The following is a 24,351-nucleotide window of genomic DNA, read 5'->3' as shown; positions in this document are numbered from 1 at the left end:
AGGCCCACCGTAATAGCCTACCTTTGACCAAGAGAAGGAACACAGCTTAACTAAACAGCCTTTTATCCATTCCTCTCCTTTAATTCCATCATTTCCTCTGTGCCCTGATAACCTGACAAGTCGTGTAAATCAAAAGTCAAAAGTTCAAATGCTATGTCATAAATTTCCTGTCTAAAGAAACTGTATACATCCATAAAGTATGGCTTGAACTCTCATTCTCTCTCTCAGCATGAACATATGCTCATCCTTAAAGGGGGGGTGAAACACTCAGTTTCAGTCAATCTCATGTCAATCTTGAGTACCTATAGAGTAGTATTGCATCCTTCATATCTCCAAAAAGTCTTTAGTTTTACGCTGTACCGAGTCTTTCCGAAAAAAACAGAGTGGATGGAGGCGTATCGTGGACGGAGCTAAAGAGTCAAAAGCGTGCACAGACAATTGTCTATTGTCTAGAGATCGTCTGAAAGCTGAATATATGATCCAGATTCAGATCTAGAGGTTGAAATTGAACAGGAGAAGCAGCAACGACGACTACAGCAGTACGTCTCAATGGTATGTACTGTAAGTTAACTGTAACTTATATACTTGCTTAGCGGCTTGTTATGCGCGAGTTTTACAACATTTGTGTGTGTTTACTCATGGTTTATGAGCATATAATTTGGTTTATGGACTATTATATGTGATTTAATGTTAGCAGTAGCAAGCGTAACGGTTTTGCACGTCAGACTAGTGCGTGTTTACATAGAAAAACTATGGAATAGTAGCGCATTTGAATGAACGAGTCGATAGCTAACAACAGAGACATTTGAAGCAATTTTACTCACCTCCTGCTTCCAACGCATGACCGTGAACCTTAATCGCTGGGACTGCTCCATCTTTCAGCATTAGATGAGCTGCAAATCCAGCGTTGAACTGGGCCTTGCTTATGAAACCATTGTCGCCGAAATGCAGGAAACAAACAAAACACTTGCACAACTCCGTTGCTGCTCCGTAAAAAACAAACTCCATCCACTGTCCCATTAACGCTGGGTTCTTTGGGAAGCTGTACAGGGTTGTCTTGCCTTGACAACCAAAAACACACATCTTTGGTGACATTGTTGATGTTGTGAAGTCCTGTGACTGCAGCGCAGCTGAGCAAAGCACTTTGATGGGCGTACTGCTTTCGCTCTCTTTCTCTGGTCTACGGATGCGCGCACGCCCTTCCGGGAGAAGTACCCTTAGGACCCGTATAAGGAAATTCTGCCCCATTTGACGTCACATAGGCCCATACTCGACAAAAACTTTCCGAAACTTGTGAGAAACCGGAAGGAGTATTTTTGGCATAGAAATACTCCATCAAACGTCCAACTTAATTTTTTAAAACTTTGTCCATGTTTAGCATGGGAATCCAAGTCTTTAACAGTGTAAAAAGCTCAGTGTGCATGAAACAGCATTTCACCCCCACTATTTTTGCTTAGCTTCATTGCATTTGAACAGGTGGCTTTCAGTCGTATATGATTACACTGTAAAAGTATACAGTACCTGTTATTCAGACCTTATATTATGATTATATATTAAATCTATATAATATATTGTAATAATTATATTTATTTGGTATGGTAATGGATACAACAATGTCAATATGTTTGGTCTTGTTGGAATAGATCTGCTACATTGCTGCTCCTTTTGATTATTGCTGCTGCTGTGGAGTACGGGACTTGCTACTGCCAGTATATACACAAAACACTGCTGAGAGCAAGACATGCTGCTGCTGTAAAAAAGCATACATATATTACCTGTTGCAGATCTATACAGGTGGAGCTAGGGAAGGTAGAGGGTTTCTGAAAGTACGCTGCAAACTGCCAAAGTAAATGGTGATCAAGTATTTGAAATTGCCGCAGCAAGGTCATTGGCTACTGGTTCAGAAGGAACCATTGGGTACTGATACAGAAGGAACCTTGTGATTGCAAGCAGATTGAGTTTAGGGCCTATCGGCCTGTGCTATCTATTTCATGGCAGAACTTTGTTTTTATGAACTAGGTAGATTAGTAACGAATTCAAATGAGTGTTTCTCTTTTTTTTATAGATTAACATCAACCACTAGCCATTAAAGATAGATAGATGCATTTATGAACATCTTGGATTTTTGTTTTATATAATCCCATTGTACCTCTTTTTGAAAGCATCAGTTCATTCCTCGCTCGACATGTGAATTATGTTTTATATAGTGTACGGTAAAAGTGGGTGAAGTGCACTAACCAACCACTCAGTCATGTTATGAGATTGAAAATGGCTTTAGTGTTCCTCCACTCACTGGGGGCTCTAGGTTTCTCAGCAGTCCTTGTGTGGGTTTAAAAGCACTTCTGGGCAAATAGACTGCAAAGTTGTTGGTTTTTTTATTTTTTATTTTTTAAATGCTCTGATTGGTGGATGGTATTGTTGACCCTAATGGTTCCTTTTTAGATTATAACAGTAAAACATTATTACAATGTTAAACTGCACCACATAACCAGAAGAGGATGTTCACAGTTTCTACTCGATTACAAAAATTCAGTTTCTGCATCAAAAACAGATTTCAGTCAGCATCAGTCATGTTTGGCTGGCGCTTTCTGATGCTTTATGTGTATTTATTTCACCCTTCAGTTGGTTTTGCTGTGAATTAAATCACACATCCATGGCTAGTTTGAAAATGCTGTGAACATAATTGTAGAACCTTTGAATACATAATTATGTTGATACAGCATTTTCAGTTAAGTTACAGCGGATCCAGTAGCCACAGCAGTCTGCGTTTTATTTACTCTGTAAGGTACAGATCTGACCCACGCAGCACCCTTTGTACCGCCCAAGGGGGCTATCATAGTTCTTACTCTTTCTTGGCTTTTGGCTTTTTAAGACTACTTCCTCTGAAGTCCATTCATACTGCAGTGAAGGTCTGCATACATAAGTGTTTTCCTTTTAATATTCCCTCTATGCAACTATGGGACCCTATGAGCCCATTGTCCTAATAACCCTCATGTCTAAAGACTAATTTGTTCTGACATGGGAAACATATTCAAATGCATGTTTGAACTAATAACTTGCACTTAATAATTGTAGATGGTGAAAGAGATTATACATTTGTCTTCTTAGGCAAGCTTTTTAATTAAAGGAATAAACAAAAGAAAAATGTAACTTGTAAAGATTATTTGAGAAATAGAAATGCTTCCTATTAAAATACTAGTAATCACAATAATCATTAATAAAACGACCTTTACTAATGCATATGTAGATTTTCCATATATTAATGATTTAATGTTAACAGAACATACTTTTTTTATCAAGGGTGTTGTCATTGCAAACTCATTATTCAATGGAGCTGCTATAGAAAGCTGACTAAAGTGTAATTAATACAAAGTAAATAAATGGGTTTTCCACCAGTTCCCAAGCAAATATTATGAGCCGAGTTGTATTAAAGTGTCCATCAGAAACATATTGACAGAATGTATAGCTTCTCTGAGTAATTTGTACAACTCGGAAGAGAATAATGTGCATATTTTAGCATATTTTTCTAAAAACAATCGGTTAATGTGTCAACTAATTTAGTTCTCCTTTTTTTATATTAATATTACCCTTTTTAGGGTCTCAGCTTCCTGTTTTTGGTTCATTTACATGCCTTTGGTCTGTGTTGCAATCATATATAATTTGAACCACACCAGAGTTTGTTTGGAAGCGGACGAGACCCATCTTTAAAGCGGCCTCGGTCCACTTGTGTGGTGCACACCAGGGTTTGGATGGCAGCGTTCACGCTTATTCAAATTAACTGCACTAAAAGAGCAATCGCACCAGGGTTCATTTTAATCTAATCAAATCGATGCCAAGTGTGAACAAATCTCAGAACTACATGGGCATTTTTAGAATGAACAAATATATATATATATATATATATATATATATATATATATATATATATATATATATATATATATATATATATATATATATATATATATTACGTGTTTTACATGCATTACAGTCCCTATTTTCAAGAATAAAGGCGACCCAGTGGAATGTTCAAATTACCGCCCTATCCACCTCCTATCACACACAATGAAAATCTTTGAGCAGATCATCATCAACCAATGTGGTTTCACCAAGGGCTTCAGCACCAGTGAAGTTATCTTTGCAGTGCGAATGTTAATGGGAAAGCACAGGGAGAAAAAGAAGCCGCTGCATATGGCCTTTCTTGATCTTAAAAAGGCTTTAGACTGGGAGCTGCATTAGCTGATCTGATATGCACTACGGGACCATGAAGTTCCTGAAAATCTCATCAACTGGGTTCAAATGCTCTATGAGAACACCAGCAGTCATGTGAGATGCGCAGCTGGTATTTCTGATAGATTTCTTGAGAAGGTTGGTGTACACCAAGGCTCAGCATTGTGGCCCCTTCTCTTCATCTTGGTCAGGGACATCATCACCCGAGACCTGCAACAGGGCGTTCCATGTGCTCTGCTCTATGCCGACGACATTATGCTGGCTGCCACCAATCGAGAAGAACTGGAACACCAAGGCTGTGCTGGAAAGAAGTCACTGGAGTTCTATGCGATAAACACATACCAATCTGTCTCAAGTCAAAAATATGTTGAATGGTAGTAAATTAATTTCCCCTGTATGGATCCGAATGCTGGCACTGAGCAACTGAGCACCCTCTCCACACTATGGAGATGCACATGCTCCGTTGGATTATTGGTGTGTCTCTCCTTAACCACTTCTGTAATGATACAATCCGGCAGCAAATGGGCGTAGTGCCAATTTCGGATTAAGTAATTATGGAGAAAATGCGGCAAAGGCATCTTCAGTGGTGTGGGCACGTCCTATGAGCAGCTCCAGGAACTGTTGCTGACACCACCTACCACTTTGCAGTGGATGGGAAATGGCCACATGGACGACCAAAGCAAAGATGGCAGGATACAGTCGATGCAGATATGAGGATTGCCAAATTACACCCAAACGGGGCGATCGACCATGCAAAATGACATGCCAAGACCCGAAGAGAAGACTTCACACTTGTGGAAAACACGTTAGGATTAAGAAGATATATATATATATATATATATAGAGATAGAGAGAGAGAGAGAGAGAGAGAGAGAGAGAGAGAGAGAGAGAGAGAGAGAGAGAGAGAGAGAGAGAGAGAGAGAGAGAGAGAGAGAGAGAGAGAGAGAGAGAGAGAGAGAGAGATTTTTAAAAGTTTTTAAAATCCTTATCCTTAATCCTTATCAATCACAAACAACTGACTTCTGTTCATACTTGTTATGGACAATGGGAGCCTTGGAGCCAAAAAGATTAAGAACCACTGACATTGACTACATCATATGGGCTATTAATATGTGAGAACCAGGCTTCATCTCTGTTTCATGTGGTACCTTTAGTAGAGGAATTAATTAGTTAGGCATTAGCACTCTCTCGCCAAAAACATGCTCTTTAAAGATTTGAGTCAGCAGTTGTCTACCTAATAAATAATTCATCGCTTATGCAGGGAAATATGGTCTTTTTTATTATAAAACACTCTCCTTTGCCTTGTCAGTCTATCATCAATGAGCAGAGAGCACAAAGGCCATTAATATTACAAACATAATATACAAATACCCTCAAATAGAAATCCATCAGTTTGGGGGGTTTATGTATGCATACACTGATGCACACAAGCTTAAATAAACATCATACACCCCTTCAAGGGTATCTGCCTTCACTAATCCATCTGATATAACAGATGCATCAAAACTAGGGGGGAATCTACCAATTCAATACTTTACAATGTCTGATCAGCCTCTAGGCTCAAATGATCACAGATGGGCCGTTCTACCGACCTAGATTGCTCTTCAGTGGTTTTTATAATATTCATTGCAATATAGACCTCCAAGATCCAGGTCGTTGATTATAATTCTGCTCCCATGAGGACCAAAAAGGCATTGAGTTATTCAGTTAATGCAGGATTGACTCTGAAAACATTTGTTTTGATTACTCTCCAGAGTTCTGTACAGATGCCAAAGCAAGATCTGTAACGAATTTGTCTCCCCTCAGCAGGGTCCAATGAGAGGCAGGTCATGACCTCCGTCTCATCTCAATAACTAATGCATGCAAAGAAGCTTTTTGTTAGTGTTTGTCTTGATGTGCTGTAAATGCATTATTCACCCCATCTCAGGTGTAATTGATTGAACTGATTTTAATGTTACCAAGGTTACATGACCTATTAGGAATTCATGCTGCGCCTGTGTAGGATACAAACTGTTAAATTGATTTTCCACTATATGATCAGGAACATTGATGAAATGATAAACCTGCTTTAATAATTTATCGCAATGCATTATGTTAATGTCATAGGCAGAAAGTGTGATAAAGGTGTACCTGTGAGCAAATAATACAAAAAGAATAGATGCAAGATGTTCAGATACAGTATTGGATGCTTAAGAGAGAGTTCATTCATGCTTATGTTGTTCTAAACCTGTATAACTTTCTCTTTTTCTAAGGAACACAAAACTAGATAATAAATTAAAAATTACAATTTTTTTTATTATTTATTACACCATATAATACAAGTCTATGTGATCCAGTGACTTGACAAAAACTGTTTAAAATATATTTAAGATATCTTCATTTGGGTTCCAGAGAAGAAAATAAGTTTGGGTTTGGAACGAAATGAGTACATTTAAATGTCTGGTGTGAACTATCCATTTAAGTCTCACTTCATTGCATAGCAAATTGCATGAAGTCAGATTTTAGGTTTTAGAAGGCTACTATGCACCCTTCATGAGCCATTTTACAACCCAACAGCCTATAACATTACATCACCAAAGTGTGGACCAAAAGATCTTAGGGTGACTTTTGGGACAGGGCCAAACTTGATTGTTCATACACTAACCCTAGTGATGTGATGAAAGTCTCCATGCACCACTATCAAATAGCTGCTGACGTGAATAATTCTTTCAGAAAAGGGTCGTCTTTGGTTATCATCTGAACGCAATGTTACTCATGAAGTATGTGTTGCTGCACTAGTGAACTAGATTAGCTGTGATAGACTCACCTCTCTTTGATCCTTATCTTCAATGCACAGCTTCCTCAGGGTGTTTAAAGATGAACAGATTTGCAATAAAATATCTCTTGCTCCTGGCAGGGGTAAAATGTGATGAGTACATGTTAAGGGGGTAAACAAACCAGCAGAGGAGGAAAACATTACAAGCATTGAGTGAGGTTTTGTTGTGGATCTCCAAACAGTTTGACAAATTCTTCCCCTTCTTTTGCTGCACTATCCTTTTGGCCACACAATTGTGCACTTTCTCAATAGGGAAAGAGGGAGCTGAAAGCATTATTTTGTTATCATTGTAATGTTACAGTGTAATAAAATGTATAAAAATAATGATACAAATTGTCATTATTTACTCAGCCTCATGTTGTTCCAAACCTGTATGTTGCCATTTTTGTTTTAAGTGAAACACAATTTTTGAATAATTATTGTACAGGTCTTGCCATAAAAAAGTAGTGACCAGCGACCATAGTGACCAGTGGCTATCAAGCTCCAAAAGGGGCAAAATTGTTGGTGAATAATTTCTTGCATTTCAGTCTGTCCTTCATACAAAACTTTTGTATAGCTTCAGAAGACTTAGGATGTTGCACATTCTATCATTTGGACTACTTTTTTAACAGTCACTTTGAACTGTTGTTTAATGGCAACTGCATAACAATTTAAAACATTAAAAAAAAGCATGTCCTTAAAGGACAACTCCGGTGAAAAATGAACCTAGGGGTAATTAACACATGGTTACCGTGTAGATACCGTTCTCTGGGATGCATTTTCATGAAAATCAAATGTAAAGAGTTTTATCTCTAAAAACAGATTAGTTTATAACACTAGTATATGGGGCACAGAATAAGTCAAATGAAATCGCTAGTTAATACCACTAACAAGGCTCAAAATAGCCTCACACTAACATGGTAGCATAATGAGGGGCCCTAAATGCAAACCGAAGCATTGAGAACTTTGTAAGTATACAAACAGTTTAATAAGAAGATACTTTATAAAGACAGTACATTACGCGTATACAGACAGGAGCCATCTTGGAAAACAGTCTCGACAAGTCGAGCCACCAACACTGTGGTAAGAAATGAACTGTGACTTGGAATCTCATATGGTCCATTGTTTCCGGAAGAAAGCACTGAACCCAGAGAACGATCTACTCGGTAACCATGTGTTAATTACCCCTAGGTTCATTTTTCACCAGAGTTGTCCTTAAATTCCTATCGACCAGCTCACTTAGCACAGCGTTCGTGGCTCGACTCGTTGAGACTGGTACATTCAAACGAAGAGAGGCCCGTGCACGACACTGGTAACGTGTTATGTGCGTACTCAACCATTGACAGTTGTTGGCTCCAGGAGGAAGGATTCTTGGATACCAGACATCGCAACACTCTTTCAAGATTCTGGTTGGCCTGCTCGGTCTGACCATTGCTCTGGGGATGGAAACCCGAGGACAGACTTACAGTCGTTCCCAGTAATCTACAAAACTCTCTCCAGATTTTGAATATAAATTGGGGCCCCTTGTCGGAAACCACGTCTATCGTGAGGCCATGTATACGAAAGATGTGATCTACGACAGCTACCGCTGTCTCCTTGGCAGAGGGTAATTTGGGCAAGGGAATAAAATGAGCCGCCTTCGAGAACTGGTCCACGACCGTCAAAACGACCATCTTGCCCTGGGACGGCGGGAGGGCGGTAATAAAATCTAGCGCAATGTGGGACCAGGGTCTTGAAGGGACTGGCAGTGGTTGGAGTAACCCATCTGGAGGACGATTGGAAGTCTTACCAATGGCACAAACCGAACAAGCCAAAACAAATTCCCGAATGTCACGAGCCATACCAGGCCACCAGAATCGTTGCTTAACCAAAAAACTGGTTTGATGAACTCCTGGATGACAAGCCACATTAGAACAATGACCCCATCGAATAGCACTCCATCGACTCTCGGGCACAAATAATCGACTCAGTGGTCAGCCAGGCGGAGGCGTTACCCCTTCTAAGGCCGATTTGACCTTCGATTCAATCTCCCATGTGAGTGTGGAGACAATGAGTCTCTCAGGTAAAATACACTCTGGAGTGGACGGGCGTTCGGAACGGTCAAAAATGCGAGATTAAGCATCGGGCTTGATGTTCTTGGAACCCGGGCGGTACGAGAGAGAAAAATCAAAATGACCGAAAAAAGGGACCACCAAGCCTGCCTGGAATTGAGTTTTTTAGCAGATCTGATATACTCCAAATTCTTGTGATCAGTCCAAACAATAAAAGGTACCCCCGACCCTTCTAGCCAATGACGTCACTCTTCCAATGCAAGTTTGACTAACAACAACAACTCTCTGTTACCAATGTCGTAATTCCGTTCGGTAGGTGACATACGATGGGAGAAAAACCTGCACAGGAGCATCTTGTCATCCAAGGAAGAGCGCTGTGAAAGAACCGCACCTACCCCCACCTCCGACGCATCGACCTCCACCACGAACTGACGTGAAGGATCAGGGGCTATGAGAATGGGAGCCGAAACAAAGCGGCTCTTAAGTTTGGAAAATGCAGTTTCGGCTGCACTAGACCACCTGAACGCCGTTCGGGGAGAGGTCAATTCCGTCAGAGGTGCGGCTAGTTGGCTGAAATTACAAATAAAACGTCTGTAAAAATTGGCGAATCCCAGAAACCTCTGTAGGGCCTTACGGGAATCTGGACATGGCCAATCTACCACAACCCTAACCTTGTCGGGATCCATGCGCATTCCCTTGGATGAGACAAAATACCCAAGGAAAGGAACCGACTGTGCGTGCAATGCGCATTTCTCAACCTTGACAAAAAGCCCATTCACTAGCAACCTCTGGAGCACTCGTCTGACGTGCTGAACATGTTCCTGGAGAGAAGAGGAAAAAATCAATATGTCGTCCAGGTAGACATAAATTAACTGATCGATCATATCTCTCAGCCATCATTGACCAGTGCTTGGAAGACCGCAGGAGAGTTAGACAGCCCGAAAGGCATGACCAAATATTCAAAAGGGCCCCTGGTGGTATTAAACAAAGAGTTTCACTCATCCTCCTTCCTTATAGGGACCAAATGATAAGCATTACGTAAGTCCAATTTAGTGAATATGGATGCTCCCTGCAACCTCTTGAAGGCTGAAGACATCAACGGCAAAGGATAGGTATTCTTAACCGTGATGTTGTTCAGCCCTCAGTTATCAATGCAAGGTTGCAAGGAACCATCCTTCTTACCCACAAAAAAGAACCCTGCCCCCGCTGGTGAAGAGGAAGGTCGGATGAACCTAGAAGCTAATGAATCAGAAATATACTCTCCCTTTCAGGAATCGAAAGTGAGTATAACTTGCCCTTAGGTGGAGATGTACCTGGCTGTAAGTCTATCGCACAGTCATAGGGACGATGAGGAGGTAGAGAAGCTTCCCGGGACTTACTGAACCCTTCCTTTAGGTCGAAGTACTCCGGTGGCACGTTTGACAAGTTCACCGATTCATCCTGCAACACAGCACTAGACACAGAGACGTACAAGCAGACACGAGAGGAGGGTGGTGGACGAGGATTTCCCCTACGTGGACCAACCCGACAGTAACCTCCTGTCTACTGCCGGGCCTGATCTTTTACTGGGCAATTGTTGAGGAAATGTCGCACCACAGTAGATGCAGAGTCCTCGTGATCGTCAACGTTCTCTCTCCTCTCGGGAAAGCCGAGCTCGACCTACCTGCATGGGCTCGTGATCGACAGGTGGGCTGACCGTGTTCACCCCAGCGAACTTGTGAAACGCGGGGATTCCTCTTGTTCGTGAGCGTTGATCATTTAGCTGTAATCGCGCATCCACTCGGAGAGCTAAATCCATAAGTCCATTCAAGTCTCTGGGTAACTCGAGCGCGTAGATCTCCTTGTGAACACGGTCAGCCAGCCCATGCAGGAACATATCCCACTGCGCCTCCTTGTTCCATTGGCACTCAGCAGCCAGGGTGTGAAACAATCTTGTAGTCTGAGACGGGTCTATGGTATTGACGCAGATCCGCGAGCCTCCAGGCCGCCTCGCGACCCACTACTGCACGGTCGAAGACCTACCTCATTTCCTCAGAGAGTGCCTGGAACGAGGAACAGCACTGATGGTTATTGGCCCACACCGCCGTTCCCCACCGAGCCGCCTGCCCGGACAGTAGAGTTAACACCAGTGCCACTCTCGAAGTCTCAGTAGCGAATGTATTTGACTGTAATGAGAAAAACATGGAGCATCTGGTCAAAAATTATCTGCAAAGGTCGGGTTCCCCCGAATACCTTTCTGGTGTGGGTATGCGTGGCTCGTGGTTGCTGGTAGTGGGCGCTGGATTAAGGGGAACGGACGGTGGGGTTGGCGCAGTGGGTGTTGTTAGCTGTTGCATCCGGTTGGTGAGCTCGGACACCTGCGTCACTAACGCCTGTACCGTGCGTGCAGTTGCGGCCGCCTGTTCATCCTGTTTATCCATGTGCTGGTTGCTGGAAGTCAGATATTCCTGTAACTCGGATATTCTCGCTGGATCGATGAGGGTCAGATCGTTCTGTCAGGGAAAGATACACAGGATCCAATTGCGAGCTCAAAACAGTGTTTATTATACTCAAAAGCACAAAGGAAGATCAAGCAGGAAGTCCAAAGACACAGAGAAACCAGGAAGGCAGAGGAACAGGCAGGCAAGCAGGCAAGCATGCGGGCAGTGACGCAGGGAAGCAATGGGCCACTCCACGGCGGATTCTCCAGAGACCGGAACAGAAGAATCTCCCAGGAGACGATCCAGAATGACCGTCATGTCCACACACATCGCACACAACACCTCTGAACTTACTCACGATTCTCTCAACATGAGGACAGGAGAGGCGTCAGTCAATACATGGCAAAACTAAGTGACTTATAGTGACAGGCACACACACGTGCACAGGTGCATGCAGGCACACACACACACACGCACGCATATATATATATATATATATATATATATATATATATATATATATATATATATATATATATATATGTGGCGAGAGCCCAAGAGGGCCAGGTAAATTTAACAAATTAATTTGAGGTTACCGAATGAAGGAAATAATGCCCGACTACGCCACTTTGGAAATTTCGCCCAAAGCATTAAACTGGAAGGCTTTACACAGGTTCCCTGCCCAGTGGCAAGCAAAACGTGGAGACACAGGTATCAATCAATACAAAATTTAATAGGAATAACAAAAGCCTACATGAAACAACATCACACATCAGACTTGCATAAGTTACTTCACATGTCATGGAGCTGCGGCCACTACAGGGAAGAGGCTCCAATAAGAAGGGATCTCAATCTGCACAGCACACTCACATACCAAATAAAGAACCACAGTGCACGCCACCGACCACAGCACACAATGAAGAAACACCACCACCAATAGAGGAATGGTCGCCCTGGTCAAAAGCCGCAGCTCCTAAAAGAAAATAATACACACACACACACACACACACACACACACACACACACACACACACACACACACACACACACACACACACACACACACACACACACACACACACACACTTTAACTCAAACTACAGCAAATTAAATCCCAAATAAATGGTTCACAATGTTATCAACCAAAATAATCAATTAAACAAACAATAAACTCAATTTAGATTAAGAAAACAAAAGATTGATTAAATCAGCTTAAATTCAAAATGACCCAATTTCACATTAATAGGGAAAATTAGATTACAACATTCGGAAAAATAAATCAATAGGACTACTCAAGTTACCAAACCAAAACAGTAATAATATACCTGATTTGAATTAATTAGACAAAACCTCCAACAACTTTAAAAGAAACTAAATATCACACCACATCAGCACACGTAAAGCTTTGTTGGAATGAGGCATGTGCACACAAGGACACAGTTCGTTGGCGTGGGTCGGACCCCACCGTGACCCAGCACACACACACTCAATGCAAATCGACCATAGGACGAGACAGCGATGCTGCAACTGAAGGGATGTTATTCACCCTGCAATCTGCGCAAGAAACATAAAATTAACATTCAATATTCTTTATAGGACAATAAAAACTATGACTTACCCAATACAAGCTGCGGGAACCGGGATGTAGCTGTAAGTGTATTTACTCAGCCTATTTGCAACAGTCGTCACCCGTATGCCAAACCTCAACTGAAATAAAACAAATAGCGACTCGCACCACTTCCACGGCTGATAAGCAGATATAATAAGTGAACCACATACCTGGAGGAGGACAAATGCAACTCACAGCCATCAGCCGATTAAAGCAGCTATGACGAAACGGCCGCCGCAGAAGCGACCATGCATACAGCCGCCTTCCTTTACCGGAACAGATTCACGTCTATTCACAACAACGGAACCCACACCACATCCGGGAAATGACGCTCTGCCTAGCCGTGGAATGACGCTCTGCCTAGGTGTGTTTAACATTGGCTTTTATAGCCCGCCCAACTGATGACATTATAAATGCCCCGCCCAACCACTTGACTCTGGGAATCATGCCACATATACATTATATATATATATATATATATATATATATATATATATATATATATATATATATATATATATATATATATAGAGAGAGAGAGAGAGAGAGAGAGAGAGAGAGAGAGAGAGAGAGAGAGAGAGAGAGAGCAAGTACAGTATAGATTATATTTTTAAAGTACAACTTTAAAGAATTGCTAATCATTTCTTAAATTTCCTTCATACATTCATTCAGATATAGATATACAGATATACAATAGATATTTTAATGCATTGTTTGCTTAATGCATGGTTTGTTGTACTTGCTCAGGAGTATTCAAGTAGAATATAAATAAATGTTAAATGTTCTGGACAGCTCTGCTTGCCAACACTTGGATCTTGCAATATAATGTGTTTGTTTGTTGTAAGTCATGAGAGTATTGCACTAACTCTCCGTACTGGTGCCGTAGAGGATCGTCTGTGAAACGCAACACAACTGATGAAAGGCTCCTCCCTCAGATGTTAATAACATCTCAGGATGTGTGTCTCACTGAATGGCTAAACAACAGTGGGTTTCACCACATGCCCACACATGTGAATATGAAGCTGGCCGAGATGTTCACCTTGGACCCAAGAGCCTTAGTTAAGTGCATGAGGAGGACATTGAGATCAATAGCTGCATCTCCTGCATCCTAGGAGATAACATTGGCTTGCTAATATGCTTGACCATCAGAGGGATTAGAGAATATGATGCATGCACCGTTCAAACACTATTGCTGATCTTTTTATGATGTATTTGGGCATATGCCAAAACATCTGCCTTGCAGCTGTTAAGAAAAGCTGGCAGCAGCCTCACAAGTTCCCCTGCAAAAAGCTCTCTACATCCACAGTGAGGAATCCTTAAAATTTTATGAAGTGATATCGGCTACCAGTTTTGCACATTATATTCCAGAACCACCATCTGGGATGTCTGCAAGGCAACTTCCAGAATGCTTTTATTCTGATAGGTTAAAAAGGATAGAGGACATGGTATTTTCATACCCTTTATCTGTCTAAAATATCAGTGTCATCCTTTTGCAATATTGCATATATCCGTTATCAGAAGTGCCAGACTCACATTTGGTCTTGTAGTTTTAATAGATTTACTTCAGCTACCAAAGGCAGAGAGTAAAGGTTTCTAAAATGAAATATGTGCAAAATCAATTTTTTTCATCTTTAGATATTTGTTTTGGTCTGACATTAGTTAGCTTAGCATCAACACAACTTTATTTTTTACTTCTTCCAGTTAGCTTGAATCTCACATAGAAAAAATGATCACAAATATGAGATCACTTCTGATCAAGTACACTTTTAGCAATTGTATTTTTACTCATTCTTAAAAACAAATGTACTTGTGTATGTTAATATTCACTGAATCTTGAATTAAGTTTATTTGTCCAAATTAAGCATAAACTTTGTTAGATTATACTTAAAACAAGAAAAAACTATCTGTATAAATTATTCTTTACAGTGGTTTGCTGGAAACTTACATGCATTTTCTTCAGTGTCAAATGCATTGGCCTTAAAACTAAATATTAAGAGTTCAAATCCAAATCTAATTCCTGAAATACAAACTTTTAATATTATATCCTTTCAGATCTTACTTTGAAAACTTTGTGGTTAAACTTTTTAAACTCATGAAGCTACCGTGACCTAGATATATTTTGTGATCTATCTTGTATAATCTTCCTCGTTTTAACATTTCCAGAATGACAGAGAGGAGATGTCATTTTTGAGACAGAGCAGTAATGTCAGAGTAAGATCAAGATTGGAAAGGCAGTGCTGACTTCAAGGAAGCAGGAATTGCTGTCTTCCGCTTGTGCAGCTCTCTGAACCAATGAGCAATGCAAATCAAAAAGACACTCATGTCATTTAATTCAAAAAGTACCCTGCACCAGTGGTTCTCAACTGATTTAACTTAAGGACACAGATTTAACTGCATATAGGCCATGTGCAAAATTGGTTATTTAATATAGACATGATAGCAATTGTTTATATTGTTTAAGTGCTGGTCATAGTTTGAGGATAAGAGCATATCATGCTACATGTCCATTGTGGGATTTGCCTATTTTGGCTTGTACAGATTAATTTGCACAAAAAATAACCAACACCTCTTGTTTTAGCACAAATGTCAAGGTACGAAAGGTGGCTTCTTTTTGTTTTTCTTTTCTTTTTTTCTAAGATTAATTGGTTCCAGGGCTACAACTTAAGTAGTTGGAACAACTTGGAGATGACCCTGTGTTTATGGGACATTATCTAAGATCAAGCCACTTTTGAAGATTGGGCCATGGGTTGGAATCATGTGCCAACTGGTTGTCCTTTTCTTGGATCTTGGCTTGATGATGTAACGTGTTAACATTGCAAATTGTATTAAACCTATATCTTAGAAAAACATTTCTATAATTAAAAGCATTAGTTTCTGAATATATAAGATATGTAATGTGAACATCTTCCATAGCTTTCCTTAAATCAAATTTTTTGAAGACAATACTGAAGAAATTCTCTTGACAGCTCACATCGAGATCTCTGCTGCCAATCAGATAAAGACAATACACTTTAAAAGACAGGGCTGTAGGGAAATGTGCCAAATTCCTTTAAGCCAACATAACATATATGCCCTCATACTTGCACATTGAATACACATGTATCCCACCGTGAGAGGGCGAGAGATGGCCGACCGTGGCCAGAGCGAGCACATGACAAATATTTTCTCAGTCACATGCTGTTCTCTGAACTACACTGTAGATCAGGGCTTGCTTGTTTATTTAAATGTTAATTTTAGTTTTTTTTTACAGATGTGGCCTTCCTCTAATTTCCCTCCCCGTGGTGCATGGCTTTGCTCACAGTGTTGACTTTGCAGAGAGAACAGCCGTCTTTGAGCCATAATGCCACGTCTGTCAGACTGATGAACGTACAGAGCTCCTTAAATTCCGGCGTAGCAAGGAAATGAGACCCTTCAGTGAGTCTCTGATCTATATTTCTTCTTTAGAGGCCTTTAATGCCCTTAAAGCTCTTTTATCACTCCGTAAGGTTGATCAACTACAAATGACCAGCATTGATTAGTCCCTGATTCACACTGGAAATTGTTAGATTGATGCTTTTAAGCTTGTAAGAATGGATCTCTTGAAAGTGAGGTCAATAGAATGGACTGAGAATTCTAATGATGCACATTTCATATGGTTAAAGCCAGGCCATTTGGAGGGTCAGTAATCATTAATGCAAATGAAATTCTATGTTTAGAAATGCTGGATGATTAAATTAAGATACAACATAAATAATATTTTTTTAGCATCTAAAACATGTATCTTGATTAATCATTATCATACTAATTTACAAATGGTGAAATGATTGTTATGAGAACTCCTGGAATGAGACCCTCAGTGAGTCTCTGATCTATATTTCTTCTTAAGAGGCCTTTAATGCCCTTAAAGCTCTTTTATCACTCCGTAAGGTTGATCAACTACAAATGACCGTAATTGATTAGTCCCTGATTCACACTGGAAATTGTTAGATTGATGCTTTTAAGCTTGTAAGAATGGATCTCTTGAAGTGAGGTCAATAGAATGGAATGAGAATTCTAATGATGCACATTTCCTATGGTTAAAGCCAGGCCATTTGGAGGGTCAGTAATCATTAATGCAAATGAAATTCTATGTTTAGAAATTCTAGATGATTAAATTAAGATACAACATAAATAATCAATTTGTAGCATCTAAAACATGTATCTTGATTAATCATTATCATAATAATTTACAAATGGTGAAATTATTGTTATGTGAACTCCTGAACCCCCTGGTTTTGCCTGTGAATGACTGTGTTCTGCAGTAATTAATGCTAGTTGGCAATCCCTGAGTCAACTGGGATAGAGCCCATTTTCTGTCAATTGCTGCTACAGTATGTCTGCTATGGGGCTCCAGAGAAGTAACATCCACAGCTGGACAGAGACAGCATTGTAATTTCATTAGTCATTCAATAACAGTCAGATGGTAACCACTGGAAACTTAGTCTCGCATAGCCAAACCAGAGCATTCATTGGCCAAGGATTGCCCAAGAGGTCTGACCAACATGTAAATCAACCAATCATAGTTTGTTTTGTTCTGCATCATGTTTAGGGGTGTGAAGGGTTCTAATAAATTATTCCTTCAAGAACAGTTTACTGCAACAATGGAGCCGCGAACTTCACACACTTTTAAAAAAATATACCGTTTCGTTGATCCCGATAAGACCACATTGTCACAGTAGTAAACACGACAGCTTTCTTATTCCATGAGGGGGTTCAGAGTCCTGCACGGAATATTGCTGAAACGGGTGAAAAACATCCTACTGTGTCGGATACGGGTGCGGGTCGGGTCGGGTCGGACAAGGGAGAAACACGGGTCTAAACACGGTTTTTAAACAGTCACGTGCAAACGAATATAGGCCTATATAAACATATGCATGTATATTGTAGATGTGTTCCTAAAAATACAAAAATATGCCTTGCCTGTATTCCAAGTTGATAAAATAATTTCAAATCCATATCAGTTTATCTGTGGCCGTGCGGCGCGCGCTTGCCCTCACAGAAGAATCACAACCGCGCTCGCTCTGCCTGCACTGCAGCCGTCAAGATGGATCATGAGGAGTTGAAGAAAAGATAGCCGCAAATGTGGAACTTCATCGCTGAGGAAGCACGCAGATAACTGTGGTAAAAAAACAAGTTTAAGCACTGCGGGTACGGGCGGTTGCAGGTTTTCAAAATCGGTCCCGTGCAGGACTCTGTCGGGGTTTGCCGTCACTTAGTTTCTAGGCAGACCGTTAAATAATATGATACGTCTCCCTGAAATCATGTAGAATTCAACCAATCAAATTACGACTTTGAAACTCTTGAAATGTTTCCCCATTTTCTGTGCCATTTGCATCAGACGTTCAGTCAATGGTCCATGGGCATGACGTCTGAGGCTGAGACTACTGGAAACGGTTACTCAACGTGAGCATGGTTCCCTGAGAGTACGAGACATTGTGATATAGCTGATGCTTTTGAAAACTCCTTTTCCGAAGTCTGATTGAATCATGCAATTGCAACTGCAACAGCCAATGGCACTTACGTGCTTGAACATCCAACCCCTGTTTAGCCATTGCCTCAGATCTTTCTACGAGTGAGAGCATACATTTAAATACTCTGAGGAGGTTTTACATGGCAACAATGTCTCTTTCCCTACGCTTAGGGACGTTCCCTTTCGAGGTATGCACTATCGCAGACCTACTGGAGTGGGCACAAACACCTATATGGCAGTCTGCTATCTGCAAAGCAAAAGCCAGATGAATGGCTTCTAATTTCCAGTTCACCTTTGGCACTGGAAAGCCCATCCCAGTTCCCCTGAAGCATACAAACAGTTATTTTGACAGGCAAATTACTGGTTTCTATCCACATAAGCAAACAGCGCACAAACATGCTTTCAGGTTTTCAGTCAAAAGAGATCATACCTTGCTTCAGTGGTTCTTCAGTGGTTCTTCAGAGGTGCTATATAGCACCTTAGTCAAAGAACCGGTGAAGAACCTCTGAAGAACCGCTGAAGAACCTCTGAAGAACCGCTGAAGAACCACTGAAGCACCAAAATTGGTGCTATATAGCACTAAAAAAGGTTCCCCTATGATTACGAGCCAAGAACCATTTTTGGTGCAATATAGAACCTTTTTTTTTTTAGAGTGTTGGTCATGTAGAGCGGATGAGAGTATATTAGCCTTCTTGTGCCATTTCAAAATTATTATTGCCAGGACGTTCGGCGGGCGATTCTGAATATGTTGGCGACAAGCCTTTTTAGCGGCTATACACTCAAAGCATGGAGGGCATACAGTCACTATCCGAGTACTTATCAAAGACAAGGTGATTGACAAGGGGCAAATTTCACCAGGTATTTTTCCCATGTTTTACACCAGTTTGGGGATGTCATTTAAATTCATGTGCATGTAAAGGTAGGTGTCCCAAAACTTTTGGCAATATAGTGTATCTCGACCTAATGCGCTGCACAGCGGGACGATCAGAACACAAAGGCAATTACTGTTTCCGTAACCCTTAACGAGCAGGGGTACATGAGAAACAGACATAAGAGAGCAGACAGTCTTTATGTCGTCGACATGAGTGCATGAGAGCAAAGCGACAGATCTCACTAACTCTCCACAGCAATGCTGAGCTACCAGACCAAGTTGAACACCATCTTATATCACAGTAAAGCAGAGAAAAAAAACGGCAACAGTGCTGGTGCCTGACATGTCACAGGACTTATCAATACAATGCCTAAATTGCAATAGTACAGCAGCCACATCGGGATCACCAACTACTTCACAACTCCTATAAAACAATACTTTTCAAGGGGTGCCACCCATGCAAGAACATTAAGCAGTCCCCGTTGGCACAGCCATCAGTGAGTGTTTTACTGAGAACTCTCAAAGGCAGAAAACTCTCGGCTCGAACTAAGCGGAAGAGTAAATTGCAGGCTGTGAGCGCCCCTGCTAAAGGTGGACCCATGTGACAATAAAGCCCAACTCGACTGATGGATAAGCAGGTGTCTGTGATTCTGAATGAAACATGATCAGTCACTCATCCGGACCATTTAGCACATGAGCTCCACTCATTTTAGAGGGGAGAGAGCCGCTATCACACATTCCGTAAATGTACACAGAAATACTTACTATGCCTATGAAGCAACCTCAGAAAAACACTTGTGATGAGGGCTATCTGAATATAGAAGTAGGCATTCCCCAGGTGCCAACTTGCGAGAGGATCTGTTCCAGTGCAAGCAGTTTGAGGAAGCAAATTGATAATGTACTTGTAATGCTGGGGTGTTTCATAGCTCCATAACACAGTTGAAATGGGCAACCTGTGCTTTGTATATGTAACCTGCCACTTCCAGACAGGTCACGTATTGAATTAGAGAAAACAATTCTGATACAGAAGCACCCTTTACATTCTGTCTTCCAGCTTTGTTACACCGCACAGTTGAACATCACTTCCCTCGCGTTAGAAACGGGTGGCATTTCCGGCATGAGTTTTCTGGTTTCATAGCTGGCTCAGGCCCAATGCAAGGGGCTAATAGTGGGCTAGACAACAGTCACGCAGAGCATTACCCATAGAGGAAGAGTGCTGAAAACAGCGGCATAGCCAGCAAGAGAATAGCAAATGGCCAAAGCATTTGGTGGAGTTATCCACCAAATGGCCAAAGCATTTAGTCCTCTATACAAGACAGATCACTGCCAGGGGACAGGGGGATCGCTGCCCATACTGCTACCATAGGCCACCAACAAGCTTTCTCCAGATGTCCCGGTCCTGGGCCAATCGTTCTGGCTGCCCCCACATGTGGCCCATCCTTCCTCAGGTCTGCCTCCAAACTGTCTGCAGGCCTACCCACCTCCAGCTTCTTTGGAGGATGTCATCTTCCACGGGTTGCTTTTTTGTTTTGTTTGTTGCCACAGCTCTTCATTGCTGATCTTGTCTGGCCAGTGGATCTTGAGGATCCTTCTGAAGCAGGTGTTGATGAAATGTTGATGCTGATCTCAGAGGATCGTCAGATGTTCTTCAGTTGGAGTAAAGCTAATTTCGCTTTGCTGATTCTTGTTCTCACATCCGCATTTGTCCCCCCATACTTGTCAATTATGCTGCCCCGGTAAGGGAAGCTGTCCACTTCCTCTAGTGCCTCCTCTCCAAGTGTGATGGGTGTTGCACTGGCTGTGTTAATCTTTAGTATATTGCTCTTGTCTTTGTTGAGGCCCAGCCTTGCTGAGGTTTCCACAATGATACTGCTCTTTTCCTGCATCTGTTGTTGAGTGTGAGAGAGAAGGGCCATCGTCAATGGCCCCCTGCACTTGGCATCAGCTGCAAAAGTCATCGGCAATGTCAAGATCATCCAATTGTGTCCATAATGTCCACTGAATGCTGTTTCGCTTCTGGGCTGTACATGTCTTCATAACCCAGTCTATTGCCAGCAGAAACAGGAAGGGCGATAGTAAACAGCCTTGCTTCACTCCAGTTCATATTAGAAAGGCATTTGTGAGTTGCCTGCCATGAACTATTCTGTAGGTCATCCCGTCATAAGAATTTTTGATGATTTTTGTGATCTTTTCTGGCACTTCATGGTGTCTCAGTAGCTTCCAGAGGGTCTGTCTATCCACACTATCAAACGCCTTCTCATAGTCAATGAAATTGACGTAGAGAGGCGAGTTCCACTCCAGCGACTGCTTCAAGATTATAAGTAATGTTGCATTCTGGTGAATGCATGACCTGCCCTTAAAAAAAAGAGTGTGTTGGTATCGGAGTTGCAGGTCTATTACACCTTTCATCCTGTTCAGCAGGACTCTGTGAATACTTTTCCTGGTATAGACAGTAATTGTATCCCTCTGTAATTTAAACAACAACTGAGATCTGCTTTTTGGGCATCTTGATGAGGTACCCATTCCATTCTGTCGGCACTTTCTTCTCTTCCCAGATCTTGTGGAAGAGGGGATGGAGCAGCTCCACACTGGCCTCTACGTCAGCTTTTAGCACCTCTGCTGGTATATTGTCCGGTCCTGCAGAATTGCCATTCTTTAACTGCTTGATAGCACTATGGATTTCATCCTTTGTAGGTACACTGAAGTAAATTGGTAGGTCGCTGACGGCTGGTAGGATGTCCGATGGGAATTGGGGAGATGGTTTGTTTAGCAGCTCTTAAAAATGTTCCACCCTTCTGTTCTTTTGCCCTTCCTCATCTGGTATCATTCTACCATACCTGTCTTTAACTGGTCTCTCTGGCTTGTTGAATTTTCCTGAAAGTTTCTTGATGGTAAAGTGCAGGTCGTGTGTGTTGCCATGGTAGGCTGCTGCTTTTACCTGTTGTCAGCATCTCTATGTAGTTCCTTTTGTTTGACCTGATGCTGCGCTTGACGTTTTTGTTTGGCTCTGTGTATTCTACTTGTGCCTTGGCCTTGGGTATGACACCAGGCAGTGAAAGCCAGAGTCATCTGTAAGCCGTCAGGCTGATGACCATCATTTCCACCGGGATCACCACCACTATCGGAACATGGAATGTAAGAACCACAAAACAGCACAAGTGACCGCAGAGTTGAGCCACCATACTGGGAATCAGTGAGTCAAGATGGACTGATTCCGGCCAGAGAAGGCTGACCGATGGTGAGTTGCTTTTTGTCACGAACGGCATGAGCAAAAGGGACGAGGACTCAAGTGCAGGAGAAAATTAGTGTTTAATAAATACAAAATAATAATAAGCACAAAACAAAGCCCACAATGGGGAAAACCAAACATAACAAAGACAGATTACCAGGGTCGGGAACAGGGAGCCAGAGAACAGGAAAACATACCAAACACTAAAGACAACGACCAAGCACTGTACTGTGGAAACACCAAGAATATAAAGGGTGACAAATCAGGCAGGTAATGGGAAAAAAGCAGGTGTGACAAATTAACCAATTATCGGATAACGAGGGGTGGGGTCAAGACAGATGACAGGCGCACACAGGACACAGAAATAAACCAAAACACCATGTGCTACACAGGACAAGACAGACATGTGACATAACCCCCTCCCTACGGAGCGGCTACCAGACGCTCCACCAGGCCAGGGCGGAGCGGGAGGGACAGACCAGACCAGGGCGGGGCGGGAGGGACAGACCAGGGCAGGCGGGATGGACAGACCAGGGCAGGCGGGATGGACAGACCAGGGCGGGACGGGAGGGACAGATCAGGGCGAGACGGGAGGGACAGACCAGGGTGAAACAGACCCGAGCTGGACTGGAGGGACTGACCAGGGCGGGACAAACCAAGGAGGAACGGGAGGGACAAACCAAGGAGGAACGGGGGAAACAGACCAGGGAGGAACGGGGAAAACAAAAAGTTTAGGCGGCCAGGCCGACCCGCAGAGTTTAGGCGGCAAGGTAATGGGAAAAAAGCAGGTGTGACAAATTAACCAATAATCGGATAACGAGGGGTGGGGTCAAGACAGATGACAGGCGCACACAGGGCACAGAAATAAACCAAAACACCATGTGCTACACAGGACAAGACAGACATGTGACAGCTTTTGTTCTCAGGACATGAGCAAGATGGTGCTCCACACACCCGAGGTGTGGCCCTGATGCTATCAAGGGTCATTGGGTGGGAGGAGCATGGCCCATGACAGCCTCCTTCCGCACAAAGAAGAGGAGGATAAACTTGGACGTGATTCAGTGCTATGCCCCAATGAACGACAGTCACAAAATAGGGAAGGACGATTTCTACAGCAGACTGCTAACCATCATCCAAGACCGACCCAAACAAAACATAATCATTATCATATTGGGTGACTTTAACGCCAAGATCGAGAGAGACAACAGGGGCTGTGAGGAGAACATGGGCCATTAGTAGGGGTGTAACGATTCACTCGTTTTCTCGATGCATCGATTACAAATCCTGACGATGCATATGCATCGATCTTGAAACGTGCATTTTGAATCGTGAATCGTGTATTTTGGCTGATAATCGATTTAAAATGCTAAGAATCAAATGAATTGCGATTCAATAGCGATTCGGTGCTTTAAAATTAACATTCGATTATATCTACTAAATGCGTGAATTAATAGAGACGATGTGCAGCATCATCCACGCCCTCACAGCTCGCCTTCACAGACGCGCTTTACAGCCTTCACTGGATTGCTCTCACGCTCCGTCCGTCGCTCTCTGACACATGTTTGAGCAGCTCATGTTGGAGCTCTCCTCAGGATGGCCACTGTGACCACATGAACAGATGACCGCTCTCTATCGAGACAGGAATTGTCCAGAGTCAAA

Source organism: Gobio gobio (assembly GCF_949357685.1).
Source record: "Gobio gobio genome assembly, chromosome: 13".
Taxonomy (NCBI): Eukaryota; Metazoa; Chordata; class Actinopteri; order Cypriniformes; family Gobionidae; genus Gobio; species Gobio gobio.
This window is presented reverse-complemented; position numbering follows the sequence as displayed.